Raw genomic sequence first — 16,453 nt, 5'->3', positions numbered from 1 at the left:
TCAAGGTTCATCTATGGGGTGGCATGTATTAGAGATTCATTTCTTTTTATGGCTGAACAATATTGCACTGTGCGTACAGACCACGTTTGGTTTATCCAGTCATCTGTTGATGGACGCTTGGGTTCTTTCCACCTTTTAGCAATTGTGAGTAATGCTGCTATGAACATGGGTGTGCCACATATGTTGGAGTCCCTGTTGTCACTTCTTTTGGATATATACCTAGCAGTGAAATTGCTGGGTCATGCGGCAACTCTATGCCTAACTTTTTGAGGGACCCCCAACCTGTCTTCCCCAGCGGCTGCACCATTTTCCATTCCCACCAGCAGTGCACAAGGGTTCCGATATTCTCTATTTCCTTGCTTATAACTTATTTTCTGTGTTAATTTATTATTACTGTTATCATTTTTTGACAATAGCCAGCTTAGTGGGTGTGCAGTTGTATCTCACTGTGGTTTTGATCTGCATTTCCCTATTGCATGCTGCTACTGAGCGTCTTTCCATGTGCCCATCAACCATTCGTGTATCATCTTTGGAGAAATATCTGTTCAAGCCCTTTGCTCATTTTTTTTTTCCTTTTTGTCTTTTTTCGTGTCCGGCAACGGACCGCAACCCTCAGTGTCGCACCTGTACCGGACCGGGACCGGCAACGGGATCTCAACCCTCGGTGCTGCGCCCGCCCCTCGCTCAGCCAGTGAGCGGGAACTGGTTTGTATGTGGGATCCGAACCCTCAGCGGGAGCGCCGCCGCACTCCCAAGCGGCGCACTGTAGCAGTGCGCCACCGGGCCGGCCCCCTTTGCTCATTTTTTAATTGGATTGTTCTTGTTGTCACTGTTGAGTTGTTGACCTTCTTTACATATTCTGGATAGTAAGTCTTATTCTGCTATTTGATTTTATCTGTCTATGCACACATATCTGGGAGCAGAAATTCAAGTGTGTGCAGGGCGGGCTGGGAGGGGCTCTACCTAAGCCCTCCGTGTTCCAGGGAAGGGGCATCTGAGTTAACCAGGGGTCTCAGGAGACGGGAGGGAGATGCAGTCAGAGGCAAGAGCAGTGAGGAGATCTCCACCCAGGGTCTCTTACATCTCGGGCCTTGTTTTAGTCCATTTTGTGTCGCTATAACAGAAATACCTGAGACTGGGTAATTTATAAAGGGAAGAGATTTATTTGGCTTACGATTCTGGGACAGCTGCATCTGGCACGGGCCTCAGGCTGCTTCTACTCGTGGTGGAAAGTGGCAGCAGCCGGCGGGTACAGGCAGATCACACAGCGACAGGAAGCAAGAGAGGGAGAGAGAGGAGGTGCCAGGGTCCTTTAAACAATCAGCTCTCGCAGGAACTACTAGAGCGAGAACTCACTCACTAACCCCCCTCCCCCAGGGAGAGCATTAATCCATTCATGAGGGATCCGCCCCCATGACTCAATCAGTTTCCAACACTGCCACACTGGGGATCAGATTTCCACATGAGTTTTGGAGGGGACAACACATCCAAACTCCATCAGGCCTCTAATTGCTGATCTCTGCAAAGCAGTATCTGGAGGGACCTTCAGGTACAGGTGAGCCCACAGGGCCAGGGCCTCCCCTGGACCCCAGCCTTCTCCACTCCCCATGACGGGCACCACCAGTCTTGCCGAAGGTGACTGCATGGCCACTCTTGCCAGTAGACCCTTGGGCTGTCCGACCGAGGCACCCTTCTCTCCCACCATGGACACTGCTCACAGGATTGTTCTGGTAACCTCAGTTATTTCAGAAGGCAGTGCTGGACTTCATGACACAGGGAGAGTCTCCCAGTAAGCCCCACCTCTCCCAGCCACAGCCTCTGGCTGACTCCAGGCACAGTGGGCCACCCCTACCCCATGCCCATCAGCAAGGGCTGAGGCTATGAGAGCCTTTCATACCTTAGGGCCACAGCTACTAAGTGAGACCCATGACTCATGCCATCATAGGAGAGTTCCCACTGGATTTGCGTTTGGGTTTGGGAGGCAGCCGTGGCGGAGGGGAAAGGGCACTGGACGTGGAGTCAAATGTCAGCTCTGTGACCCGGGGCAGGTCACACAACCTTGTGGAGCTTCTGTTTCTGCACCTCCATAGAGAAGATGATGTGGGGTGATGAGATAATGTGTATAAAAGCACCTGTAAACCGCCTGACCACAGACAACCTTGCTGCGGCTATGGAGTTGACTTTCCAGCTCTGTTTCAGGCTGGCAGATGGTCCTCCGATTCTGGGCACCTGTGTGTTCATGCATTTAATGTTCACTCAGTAAATCTACGTTCGGCTGCACCGCACGCTGCCATCCGGAGCCCTCTCTCTCCTTATTCCGCAGAGCAATGGAGCACTCCTCATTTTAGTTGGGCACACAACGTAGCCCAAGGCTGCATCCTGGAGACCCCCAGGAGTCAGATGTGACAAGTCCTCGCCAGTGGAATGTGGTGGAATCTGTGTAACCAGAAGGGAAATCGCTAGCCTGCCCTCCCCCTCTCCCCCTCCTGAGATCTGACCCATTAATGAGGTCACGACCCAGCACTGGCCATGCAGATGAGGACATCTCCGTAGGATGTGGCAGAACCACAGGATGGAAGGAATGTGGGTCCCTAAGTGACTTCTTGGAGCCGAGCCACCCAACCAGCTCAGACTGGTTCCTTACAGACCATTATGAGAGAGAGAAATAAAAGGCTCTTTCTTCAGGCCACTAATTTTCTCTCTTCTTGTGACTGCAGCTTTGCCTGCAGCTCCACTAAAAAGTGTAACATGAAGCTGGCACCCTTGTAGCATTGACAACAAGGACAATGCCGTGCTGCACCATGCCAGCTGCAGGCTCCATCCAGCCACGTGACAGGGAGGTTCCGTGCGGGGCGTCCTTACTGCAGCAGAACACCAGCAGGCAAGGTGGAGGTGGCCCTTTCCCGTTTCAGCAAAATCTAAAAAGTCGTGAGCTCCTTTGCTTGCTGTGGTAAGTCCTGTCTGGGAGCAGAAATGGACCAGGTGTGGCCGGTGCCCAGGTTCTCTCTCTGAACCTTGGGTGTCACTGGATGAAACTTTAGGTGGACTCCGAGGACAGCCACCTCTCTCCAGGCCTGGAACTGTCCTCTTGTGTTCACAGAGGACTGTGCCAGGGGTGTCTGTGCTCCTTGGTCTCCCTGAGGGGGAGGAAGCTGAGCCCTCAAGTCCAGGGCCTGCTTGTGCAGCAGCGAATCCCCAGTGGGACCCCTGGCCCAGGGCCTGGCTGCAGGAGGCCCTTCCCCAACGTGAGCTCGGTGTAGGGGATCCCCGAAGAATTGGGGAGCTGGGGCACCTTCTGCAGAGACTTGCTTCTTGGACTACTGGAGGCTGCCCTATTGGACATGAACTTTCTTAGTTGTCCAAGGCCATTTTCTCCTAAGAACTGGGCACAGTGTCAAATTTCTGTTAGTTGGGAGTTCTGATTCCTAATACTGCTTACTCGAAGTTGGTTGTCATGTGTTTGAATGACATAAGGCCTTCATTGGAGCACCAAATATAAAACTTGAAACAAAAACATAATAAAACCAGTCTCTTAGAGGTCCCCCTTCCTTCCATTCCCAAGGGGACATTCTAGAAGACCCTAGAGACCCCCATTGTTGGGCTGGGCTTCCTCAGTCTTTTCTCCATGGCTTGAGAGAAGCCCATTAGCCCCAAGTCCATGGGCCTGGCTGGTGGTTGCCGAGGCCAGGTGAGGAAGGGATGCCCCAACCCAACCTCCCTGAAGACAGTCCCTTCCCACCCAGGTGCTCATGCGTCAGGGTCCCATCCTCAGTCCCCTCAGGAACACGCACAGCCCTGCCTTGCGTGCCGTGCTGCCTATTGCCCGCCTGGGTCAGCCCCTCCCGAATGCCTCCTGCGCCCACCTGTGCCCATCACCTCTAGGGGCAGGAGCTCGGCCCGTACTGCACGATGGATCTGTGAGGATGCGGCTTCTCACCCAGGGACGCGGTGGGTATGGGTAGAAATAACAGTAGCCCACGCCGTGTGACACGTTTGAAGGATATGGTAGGCTTACCCACCCGAGTCACATCCAACTATTCATCAGGTTCCTCAGATTATACCAACATCCCAATTCCTCATCTAATGGGTGTTTGCCAGCTGGAGTTGGTTCCAGGGCTTTTGACCTTTGTTGTCACTGCTTGCGTTTGGGCTATTCTGGGAATAAATGCATCAGATGTGCAGCAGCTGGGAAGTGACAGGCAGTGAGCTGCGTGTCAGAGGGCAGATGTGAGCCAGCAGGCCTGGCATGTGTGCTCGGCCAGCACACAGGGACCACGGGACCTCTGCTGCTGGAGGAGCGGACGCCAGCTCTGTCTCCCCGTTCAGCCCGAGTCATTAGCAGGACAGGGTGGAGGCGGAGCTGGCACCAGGCACAGGGGCCCGGACTGTTCTCCTGTCAGCTCCTCTTGGCCCTGCTGATTGCCCCTGGTCTAATTGCTGCTGAGTCGTGCTGCACAATGCCCATGAGACAGACACCGGTGCAGTGTCGCCCCCGCTGTGGTGAGTGCAGCTCCCTGACACGAAACAGCTCGGGGTGCATTTTAAGCGCATCTGACGCTATCCATGTCAGTAGCTTTCCTGCCGTTACCCCAGTGCGATGCTCGCCACAGTAGAAAGTCTGGATTTCAGGAGCACTGAATAGAGTTGTTGTGGGTGTGGTTTTCACGTTTCCTCCGACTCTCTCAGCAGACAAAGCTCCCGACGCTGGCAGGGCCTGGCGGACCAGCTGTCGTCAGGACCATGCAGCCGCGGGATGTGTGCGAAGCCCGGGCAGGCCTGGCAGGTGCGGCCGGTCCCCTCTCTCGCTCTGGCTGGAGCGGGCCCTGGGCGTGCCGGCCTGGCATCCTGGGGTCCAGGCTCGCAGCCTCTGTCCTAAAGAGAGAGGTGGATGCCCCACCTGCCACCAGCACCTCTCACTGCACGCACCTGCTCCTCCACACCCTGAGGTCTCTCCCTGTCGCCTTGCTGTGGGTTCTGTGGTTCTCCCTGTTGCTCTAACTCCAGGATATCAAATGTCCCGGCTCTCACGTGCAGGCCCTGGAAGCTGCGCCCCACCTCATGCAGGGGGGTGATGAGGAGGGGTCTTCAGTGAGCACAGCAAGACCGTGAGGCAAGAGACCCTAACTGAAGATGAGGAAACTGAGGCTGGGGGTGGGAAGACTTGCTAGGATTGTCCTTCATCAAAGAAACACTGGGACCAGACTCAGGTGTTCTGTCCCACTGGGATCCTTTCGCTCACCCCTGGCTCATCCCGACACATCCCTGAGCCCACATCGAGAAGGGAAGTCCCGGTGTTTGCGCTTCTCTTCAAGCTGACCCTCACCATTTCAGTCCTGTATTTAGAACTGACTCCAGCCTTTGGCCTCTGTCTGTACAGACATTAGTCCTTACTTTGATTGATATGATGCCTCTAGAAGAACTTGCTATTTAAGGACATCTTATGATTCATCTTTTCGTACAGCAAAGAATCACCCTCATTTTTCTGTTGGGAATCTTTGAGTTTTCACAAGTGGGATTTGCTTAAAGTAGGGCTGCCAATTAAAAAAATTAAAAAGTACAGATGCCTAGTTAAATCTGAATTTCAGATAAACAACCAACTTTTTTTTGGTTCTTAGTGTGTCTCAACTGTAGCATGGGACCCCCCACATGTGCTTGGGGGTCCTGATGTTAATCTGGTTTTAGGGGCTGAATTATGATCCCCCACCAAATACCCATGTTGCAGACCTAAACCCCAGTACCTCCAAATGTGGCCTTGTTTGGAGGTAGGGTCTTTGCAGAGGTAATAAATTAAGACAAGGTCAGTAGGTGGGCCCCAATCCAACGCGATGGGTGTCCTTATAAAAAGCGGAAATCTAGCACAGACGCGCACACAGGGAGAACGCCACGTGAACGCGAAGGCAGAGGTCGGGTGATGCATCTGCAAGTCGGGAACACCACAGATGGGCAGCAGACACCAGAAGTTGAGGGGGGCCTGGAGCAGATGCCCCGAAGGAACCAGCCCTGCCGACACCTTGACCTCTGGCCTCCAGAACCGTGAGACAATAAATTTCTGTCATTTAAGCCACCCAGTTTGTGGTGCTTTGTGACCAGGGCCCTAGCAAACAACACATCCAGCAACCTAGCCAGAGCCACTCAGTTTGTTGAGCTGGAGCCCAGTGGAGGTTTCTGCTCTGCCCACACCCCCCTGGAATAAGGGGCCTCCTGGGTAATGTATTTCAGGCTCCTGGGGCATTTTGAGCCTTCCCGGGGCCCTCAGGGCTAGTGGAAAGAAAGATCCTGTGTGGCTGGTTGGGGCTGGAGAAAAGGGTCCTGGAGAGAGGGAGCTGGGCCCCACCTAGAGGTGTGGGTGAGGGAGGCCATGTGCACCAGGGGAGGCCCCCGCCACAGAGCCTGGCCTGGGTGCAGGCCTCCTGGAGCTTGTTTGCTGGTGCCGGGACCCACTGGGACCTGCTGGGACCCTCTGTATCCCCTGAAGGATGAAGCGGCCCTGGAACGGTGATGTGGATTATTGCTTCCTGGATGGCGCGGGCTGGGTTTCCTTCCCTCGCTGGAAAAAGGCTGCAGACACGTGTATCCTGGCCAGCTGGGGTTGAGAGTATTTCCTCTTAATTGTTTGAAGGAAAGTTCAGGGGTAAATATGGAAAAAGCTGCAGGGTGCAGGCAGGCCACCCGCCCTGCTGCTGGCTCTGGATGCTGCCCCAGCTCCCCAATGCCCAGGGGTCTCCTCTCTGCAGTGATACTGGGGATGTCCTGTCCCCACCCCCCGGGCCTTTGTGGCAGGAAAGCCTGGGGAGCTGTTGGGTCTGACGGGACAAAGGGCAGCCTCACTCGGGGCAGCTTGGGGACTCCCACTGCCTGCAGCACTGTGTGTCCCGTGCCCCCCGAGGTGCCTGGGGAGTGGGAGGGTGGGAGTGGACCACGATGCACAGGAGGCCTGGCAGGGATGGGGCCCCCCCCAGACAGCTGCCCTACGGGGGGCTGGGGAGCACATTCTATTGCTGAAGGTGCTCAGACCAGTGACCCTGGGGATCAAGTCCCAGTCCCTCGGTCGCTCCTCCTGTCGGCTCCAGCCTGCCACTCTACCCGTGCCCACCTGCCCTCCTTTCTCCCTTCTTGGGGCACCTGCCCAACTCACCACGTGGCACACTTGTCCCTCAAGGTCCAGCATGACTCTGCATACACCTTGCAGATTGTGTTGACCCTTTTGTTTGCCATTTGTCGTCATCCCGCTGCGAGTTGATTTAGAACAGTGCCAGGACTGGAATCCCTCCTCAGTCAACACTCCCTCCCGCCCCTCTCCATGCACTCCCAGAACAGGCACTCAGTTCAGGGCTGCTGCATTTAATTGTCACTGGGTAGAAGTTGCGAGCAGGTTGGAGTCTGAGCTAAAGAATTGTCTATGTCCAAAAAACTGCCTGGGAAGGTAACAAGCACCCATCGATGGGTCTGTTCAAACAGGAGATGTAGGAACAAATGGCCTTTGAGGGCCTTTCAACACTGAGATCCTGAGTATCTTTGGAACTGGAGCGCACAGGCCACGTGGTCCATGTTAGACACGTGTCCAGGGACCTGGAAAAAGCCCCGTTTCTCCCTGATGCCAGCTGCCCTCCAAAACCTTGGTATTCCCTTTCTGCTTATGGTAGCGCACTACATGCTACTTCCAAATGGTTATGCCCCAGAACCTCTTCTCCCTTCTTCTAGTGGAAATCCCGAATGTGAGCCCTGCCGTCCGGAGTGAAGACTGCACCCCTGCCTCCCTTGAGCTAGGTGGGGCCACCTCACTCAATCTGGACAAGAGGGAGGAGCAGAGGTAGCGCATGCCTCTTCTGGGAGTCAGTGCTCCCTAGGGAGGGAGCTTCTCTTCTCATCACCTGCCTCCTCTCCCTTGGCTGGAACTTCCTTGCAATGGCCTAGGTTCCAGCAGCCATCTTGGGCCACGAGGACAGGGGCCGCACCCCAGGGAGGAGGCACCAAGAGCTGGGAGGAGCCCGATCTGTGACTCCGGTGCTAGTGCTGGGGCCTACAAATCAAACTTCTGGAACACGAGAGGATGCAGCTTTCAATTTTTCTGCCTTATGATATCAAATCCAACAACTGATGTGTCCAAATGACAGCAATGTCCATCACTTTGTTTCCTTGAAGGGAGGGTCCATATTTTACATTTCTTTGTATTCTTTTCAGCATCTAGCACATAATAAGTGTTTTGATTTTATTTTTGATCCAACCTTTTAAAATCCTGTTGCCCAGGGAGTGACAAATCTGTATGACGACTTCCTACTGTCTCCAACAATACTTCCCTCTTTTCATTCTAAAAACTACCTCTTTGAGGTTCCACACAGGCCCTTCTTGAGAGGAGCCAAGCTTCCTTTTGATGCAATTTCTGCTGATCACAGGTCTGGATTACATCACCTCTTAAATCTAGTCTTCCCAGATGGGAAGTGCCTCAGCGGCTGCTGCATGAAGCGCTTGTCGCCTGTCGACAGCATTTGAGCAAGTCCACGTGGGGGTTAGAGTCACCGAGAGGAAGGGCTTCCAGGAAGGAAGGGCTGGGGTCAGCTGTCAGATGCCGGTAGCCCGAGGTGGGCAGAGCAGGCCTCCAACAGTGACCCTGTGTCACAGGACAGGGGTCATCCCAGCAGAGCCGCAGGTGCGGTCGGGCTGCAGGCCCTGAGGAATGGCTGGAGCAGAGGAGAAACCACGCTTGTCGAGGAAATGGATCGGGATAGGGATCAAACAGCACAGCAGCCTTGGGAACCACAGGCTGGTTTGGGGGGGTAGAATCTAGACGTGAAAAAGCAGTGGCTCTGTTTCTGCCAACAACAACTCCTCTCTGGCCTGGGTTTCTTCTCCAGGGCATGCAGGGGGAATGTGCGGGGAGGAGAAACATTTTCTTTTTCTCTGTACACCTCTGTATTGTTTATATTTTTTCAAAGGCTGTTTACCTACGCCTGTCACTTAAAAAGAAACATTTTGACAGATTAATAAGAGAGAAATTATCAACAAGTAACAGTAAAAGCCCAGGAACAGTGACCACAGCCTTCTCTGAGAACGGGACTTGCTGCCAGGTGTGTGGTGAATCAGACCAGGGGCCACTGGTAAGAAGCACTTTGGGAGTTCCAGCTGGTACAAGGACCTGGTTTTGGGGGGAAGTGTCAGAGTCAAAACAGGCAATGCACGTTTTGGTTGGAAAGGGCATGGGACATCCCTTTCCTCTGAGCATGAGTCAGTCCCAGGTCCCCACAGGCTCCCTTCATTGTCATGTGACCAGGAGCCAAACCCTGCACAGGTTTTGTTTCCTGGGAAGTAAAGGCCCAGGTGGTAGTGGTGGGTGTGTGGTTGGGGGTTGAGGGTGAAGCCAGGTAGTCATGGAGGTCAATTAGAGTATGCAGAAAAGGTCACGTGGACATCTGACAATGAAAGGACTCAGGAGATTGTCTTCCTTTCTTTCCACCCTCAGTTTATTCCTACAGCTGCTAAACTGGGCTCCCATAAGAGAGGGTTAATGACCACGGAGCTCTGGGGTTAGCTTCCTGGCGAGGACTCCAGGTTAGGGTGAGTAGGGGAAGGTGACCTCCCGCCACGGGACAGTATCTGGGAAACTTACTGTATTAGTCACTGTTCTCAGGGAAATAGAACCAACACAATATATAGAAAGAGATTTTTATGAAGGATTGGCTCATGATTATGGAAGCCCAGGAAAGCCAATGGCATAAATCCTAGTTTAAGTCCAAAGGCCCAAGACACCAGGAGCTCTGATGTCCAAGGGCAGGAGAATATGGGTGTCCCAGATCAAGAAGAGAGAGAATTCGCCCTTCTCGCAGCTTTTTGTTCTGTTCAGGCCCTCGGTGGATTGGATGACGACCACTGCATTGGTGAAGGCCGACTTTCTTTACTCCGTCTGCGGATTCAAACATTGATCTCTTCTGGAAACAGCCTCACAGACACACCCAGAAATTACGTTTTGCCAGCTATCTGGGCATCCCTTAGCCCAGTCAAACTGACAGACAAAATGAATCAACACACTAATCCAGGGTGTGCTGTATGCCTTTAAGAACTGAATGCTGCGTGAGATACTTTACATGTGGCATCTAACAGCTGCTCACCTAGCCCTAGAAAGCTCATGGTATCCGCCCGTTCAAAAATGAGTAAGTTGAGGCTGACAAGGCCCACAACCACCAAAGGGCCCAGCTGGACTTTAAATTCATGCCCATCAGTCTTCAGATCTGAGCTGTGCCTGCTCTAAGCCAAAGCAGTCCTGACCAGCTGAATGGGCTGGCAGGCACGGTATGTGCCTGCTGAATTGAATCCAATGTTCAGGAGGGTACTGAGGACACATTATATTATTATTCGTACATTTCACATTTACTTATTAGGCACCTGCTGTGTGCGTGGCCTGGTATTGAGCTTGACCGAGGTACAAGAGAAACGTGATGCCAAGTCTTCCTTTAAAAAGCTTGCTATGCGGCTGGGTAGGTGCTGCTGTGGGACCCCAGGAAAGAGAAGGCCCCTTCCGGGTGTAAAGGTGTCATCAGGGATATTTCCTGAAGGAAGCTGGGATCAAGCTGAGCTCTGAGGCATGAATGGGGCTTGAGTAGGCTAAGAACAAGTGAGAACCCTCCAAAAGGGAGAAAGGGAAGCAGCAGAGGGCCAGAGGCAGCACACAAGTCACAAGAGCTCAGCACAGCCAGAGCAGCTAAAGCTGTGCTGAGTCTAGAGGGAGGTACATTTGGAAAGCACAGATGGAAGATTATTTAGCCATAAAAAGGAAGGAAGCTCTGACCCGTGCTGCACCATGGATGAACCTTGAGGACATTATGCTAAGTGAAATAAGCCAGTCACGAAAAGACAAACACTGCGTGGTTCCACTCAGGTGAGGTACTTAGCATAGTCACATTTATAGAGACAGAAAGTAGAACGTGTTGCCAGGAGCTGGGGAAGGAGGGAAAGGGAAGTTATTGTTTAATGCATACAGAGTTTCAGTTTTGCAAAATGAAAAGTTTCTGGAGATAGATGGTGGTGATGTCTGCACAACAATGTGAATGTACTTAGTGTCACTAAGTTGTACACTTAAAAATGGTTAATATGGTAAGTTTTATGTCATGTATATTTTACCACAATTTTTTTAAAAAATGAAAGGGTTTTTTTTTTTTAAGTTTGGAAGGTACAGATCTCTTTTGAAGGGTTAAATGCCATATGTTAAGGAGTTTGGATTTTACCCGGTGGGCTAATGTTCTGCATCAGTTTTCTGGAGCTACACAATCAATTACCCCAAAACTTAGTGGCTTACAACAGGCACCATTTTATTTGCTCACCGTTCTGTGGGTCAGGAGCTTGGGCTCAGCTGGGGGGTTCTTCAGCTCCATAGTGTTGGCTTGAGTCTCTCATGAGGTTGCTGTCAGATGGTGGCTGGGGCTGGAACACCCTGGGTGGTTTCACTTATGTGTCTGGCATTTGCAGGGATGGGTGGGAGACAAGGGCCACTCTCTTTTTCTCCTCTTTTCTCTACTAACTCAGTAGATGGATCCCTAGAATGAGCTTCTCAAGTGACCGAGGTAGAAACTTTATATCTTTTAAAGCAAAATCTTGGAAACTACATAGCATTAGTTCTAATACATTCAATTGGTCAAAACAGGCCCCAGTTCAAAGGGAAAGGAAAAAGCTTTCAGCTCCTAAGGAGAGCGTGGCAAGGTTACTTTGCAAAGGAGCAAATGAGATAGATTATTGTTTGGGCCAGTAAAAAGTCTTGGAGCTAATTTTTATACATGTGTTTCTTTCTTTGTAAACTGTACATGTCTGATTGTATCGATACATTATGTACTTACAAAACTTACACAAAAAATGGAAATGAAAAGACTTACTGTGAAGCTAAATTAACAATATGTTTAAATGATTTAAAATTTTGTTTTTATTAATGGCACAAAAATAACCTTTTGATCTCAATCATCACAACTGTAATATTTTGTCAGTGAAAGAAGTGCAATTAGGTATGGTTCATTCTTTTTAAAAATCATGGCTTACTCATTGGTTTAATGATCTGAAGGTTTTGTTCTCAGTTGTTTATTTCAATATTTGGTTTTGATGGCTGTAATAGATGGAAAATACACAGCCAAAGACACAGAGAGCCAGAAGGAAGTCCTTGTCCACACAGATGCACCAATTGCGCATAGATTTTTGTTTGCTTTTAAAATCTACCCAATTGCTTTCCATCATCGCTGTTGTCAGTCTGTTGTTTTTGCAAGCTGACCAGAAGTTTTTATATTTTTAATAAATGTGTTCAAAATCTACCAGTTTTCCTCATTGAGATGATTTTTAAGCAGGTTAGAGAGTTATGTCTGCAAGGTTTTTTTGTCGTTGTTGCCCCCAAGTTTTTTAAGTGTGCAGATCTGAAAGTTTTTTACATGATACATTGTTACTCACCCTCTAAAAAAATCACACACCAGTGGTAACGTTTCCAAACAGATTTTCAAACTGATGCTCAGTTGCACAAGACAAAGTTATTACTTTCTTAGGATTATCAGAATATCATTTTTTTGACAATGTGTGTGTGTGTGTCTATTCTTTAAGTACCTGTTAGGGAGTTAACACTGATAGCCACTTGCATTACAGAAAGGGTCACTAAATTTAAAACACCTGCTTTTTGTTTGTTTGTTTCAAGCTCAATGGGTCTTTTAAATGTTCTGTCACATGGTCACCAGAGAATCTCTGTGGAACAAAAGATTTCCTTCATTCCTCATCTCACTGTGCAGTACGGAACAGGTCCTAGTTGGTCTAAAGGTCTAATTTTCATAAAATTAACCGTGTCTTATTTTACTGCACTGTGGCCTCATCCCTTCCCTGTCTCGGGATGGAGGTAATGAATTCCCTGATTCACTATCTTTGTAACTGGATCCTGAGTTCTTTTTTTCTTTTTAAATTCCAAGTAAAATGCAGCTCCAGTAGCTTACAGAGTTTCTCAGTAACACATTGTTTTAATTAAAGAGGTCCTTTACAGTTTTTGTAGTCCTTTCTCGGTGGCTCATAAAAAAGCATTTCTTGGTGCACTTCATCATTGAAGCATAGCCTTTTCCAGATATAGTAACAATACCTATAGTGTTACCCAGTTGCATAGCAAAGTTCCCACTGAATAATTTATTCTAATGATTGTCCAAATTTTCACTAGTGTTTTCTAGGCATTTACCAGCAGTATTCGTTGACAAAGAAATGTATTTTGGTTTGTTACCGTCTCGCATTCCGTTATTTAATCCGTTTAAGTATTTGCCCACTGGTATTGCCTCTTAGATTTTTTCTGTATAAAACAAAAAAACCCTCAAAAGAAGCTTCTAAACACTTTTAAGAGTTTGGGATGCACTGGTTTGAGTAGCACTTTCAACATTATAAGAGGTGTTGAGGTTTATCTTGGGTTCTGGATGCTTAGTTTTTAAATGTGTCGCTAGTTGAAGTGGCTTCGTGCAGTCCTGAGCTGTCATGCAATGCATAACATGGGCTTCGATGGAGGCTTCTTGTTAGCAATAGCGATAGATATAAATCCACATTTCAGTCTTGATGGAAAAAAAAACAAAAGAGGCTGACTTCCTGGACATCTGATTGGATCTCCATTGTTTCCACTTGGTATTGGTCAAATCTGTCACCCATTGTGTAGTGTCATTTTTCCACACCAACAACCAGTTCTCCAATTCTCCAAAGCCAACTTGCTGTCCAACAATTTAATTCAATTCTGACACTATCTACCTGGAGTTAACATCAGACCCCATAAGTTACAAGGCTCAGTCCCACAAGACCGCCCCCATTTCAGATGCCAGCCACAGATAGGGTCCCCAGGCAACCCATACTTCTGCCCAGCTGACTGCAAATTTGGGGTGAAATGTCCCACATCCACTCCTCAGGTTTGATAATTAGATAGGAGGACTCACCAACTCAGGAAAGCGCTCGGCTTACTGTTACAGTTTATTATAACACTGTGCTCTAACCAACTGAGCTAGCCCACCTGCTTGTTACAATTTATTATAAAGGACACAGATGCACGGCTACACAAAGAGGTGCATTGGCAAGGTCTGGAGGGGTCCAGAGCACCGGAGCCTCTGTCCCCATGGAGTTGAAGTGTGCCACCCCCCGGCATGTGGATATGTTCATCATCTCAGAAGTTCCCCAGACCCCATCACTTAGGAGTTTTTATCGAGGTTTCATGACAGGCACAACTAATTAGATAATTAGCTATTGGGGAATGACTCCATCTTCAGCCCTCTCTTCTCCAGGAGGTTGGAGGGAGGGGCTGAAAGTTCCAACCTTCTAATCATGGCTTGGTCTTTCTTTTCTTTTTTTTTTTTTCCTTTTTGTCTTTTCTCGTGTCCGGCAACGGACCGCAACCCTCAGTGTCGCGCCCGTACCGGACCAGGACCAGCAATGGGATCGCAACCCTCGGTGCTGCACCCGCCCCTCGCTCAGCCAGTGAGCGGGAACCGGTCTGTATGTGGGATCCGAACCCTCAGTGGGAGTGCCACCGCGCTCCCAAGCAGCGCACTGTAGCAGTGCGCCACCGGGCCGGCCCATGACTTGGTCTTTCTGGTGACCAGCTCCATCCTGAAGCTGTTTAGGTGCCCACCCCACCCGAGAGCCATTCATTAGCCTAAGAAAGACTTCCAGCACTCAGGAGCTTCCCAAGGTTTTAGAAGCTCTATGCCAGGAACTGGGGATAAAATTTTTTTTACATGTTTAACTATACCTATTGTTCATATGCGCTTGTATATTAGGATTATTTTCAGTCTTAGGATCTTTTTGCTGAATTGTTTTGAAGCCAATTCTCCATTTTAAGACAGCTACTTTTGTTAAAATCAGACAGTATAATCCATGTATTCATAATAAACCCTCTCAACTGGGTACAAGTGCTAAAAAGAAAAATGCAGGCAAGAGCTCCCCTGTATTTGCACACAGGAGTAATCTTCTGACAGATGGGCCAAGTGGGGACCAGTGTCAACCTGAGTGATAAATATTTGTAAATAGCATTTTCTTAGGAAACTAAGTCATTGAGGATTCTTGGGGTGGAGTAACTCATCCATCCATCCATCCCACAAACATGTGTTGGGGGCTTACTGGGTTCCAGAAGCTGTGGTGGGTGCTGCAGCCACAGGTCGAATGATGTGGTCCTCGCCTTTGAGAAGCCCACAGTTCAGCCATCAATCCAGAAGGCAAACCAACCTGTTCTGTTACAGGGTGTATGTATCATGGGGAGCAGGGTACTGGGGCAGTGCATGGGGCTCTAAATTGGTCATGAGTCATAGGAAAAGGGCCAAATATAAACTTCCAGGAGGAGCTGATGCTTGTTGCTAAGTTTGGAGGATCAAAGTAGATTTTCAACCTATGTTATGACAGCCTGGTTCAGGAAGCTACAGGGAGAGCCTGAGCCGGAGGGAAAGTTCCTGCTGTTGGGGTGGGAGGAAGGGAGATCAGCAAGAGCCTGGGTCATGGCTCTTTGCGTGCAGAGCCAGGGTTTCAACTTTACCCACAGGGTAACAGGGGCCAATGAAGGACTCAGGAAGGAACGTGTTAGGCAATATTTGAGTTTTAGAAAGATCTCTCGCAACAGGTTGGAAGATGGAACGGTGAGGGGGGAGGCAGAGGAATGAAGCCAGCTACAGGGTCAGTGTTACTGTGGGGTGGTGGGGAGGGGACGAGGCTCAGGAGGGGCGCTACCTGGAGTCAGCCATGCTCAAGGTTAGAGGCATAGACCTCCACAGCACTGACCTCATTCAGACAATAGCTGCAGGCTCAGGGGTCCCCAGGACCACCCTCACATTTGACCAGCTGGCTACAAAGTCAGGGGTCCCCATGGACTCCTCAGCTTTGATCATTCCTGAGAGTGACTCACAGAACTTAGGCACGTGCTGAACTTAAGGGTTATGGCTTTGTTATAGCAAAAGGATACAAATTAGAACTGGCCAAAGGATGCATGCGTAGGGTGAAGTCAGGGAGGGTTCCGAAGGCAAGGCTACTATCTTCAGGGTTGCTGTATCCTCCCTACGCTGAGATGTGACTACTCAAAGAGGATTGCCAACCAGGGATGCTTGCCTGAGCTTCTCTGTCCAGCACTTTTATTGGGGTTTCATAACGATAATGAATGATTGGATCATTGGCCGAGTGGTTGAATTCAATCTCTAGTTCCCCACCTCCTATCCCATTGAGTCTGATATCACGTGGCCCAATCCCCAAACTTGGTTGGTAATTATATGGTTGGTCTTTATGGCATGACTGGCTCCCATCCCAAGCCATCTCATTAGCAGAAACTATGTAGGGGCCAGCGGGAGCTTAACTGTCAGGTGTGGTCTGAGGAGCCCACCAAGAATAACAAAAACACTCCTATCTCTCAGGAAATTCCAAGGGTTTAGAGGCTTCATCCCAGGTGATGGACACAGGCCAGCCAGATGCCTTACCACACAGGAGCACCTGTGGGAATGCGAGG

This window comes from Galeopterus variegatus, unplaced genomic scaffold (genome assembly GCF_000696425.1).
Source record: "Galeopterus variegatus unplaced genomic scaffold, G_variegatus-3.0.2 Scaffold3225, whole genome shotgun sequence".
Lineage (NCBI taxonomy): Eukaryota > Metazoa > Chordata > Mammalia > Dermoptera > Cynocephalidae > Galeopterus > Galeopterus variegatus.
Note: the sequence above shows the minus strand (reverse complement) of the source record.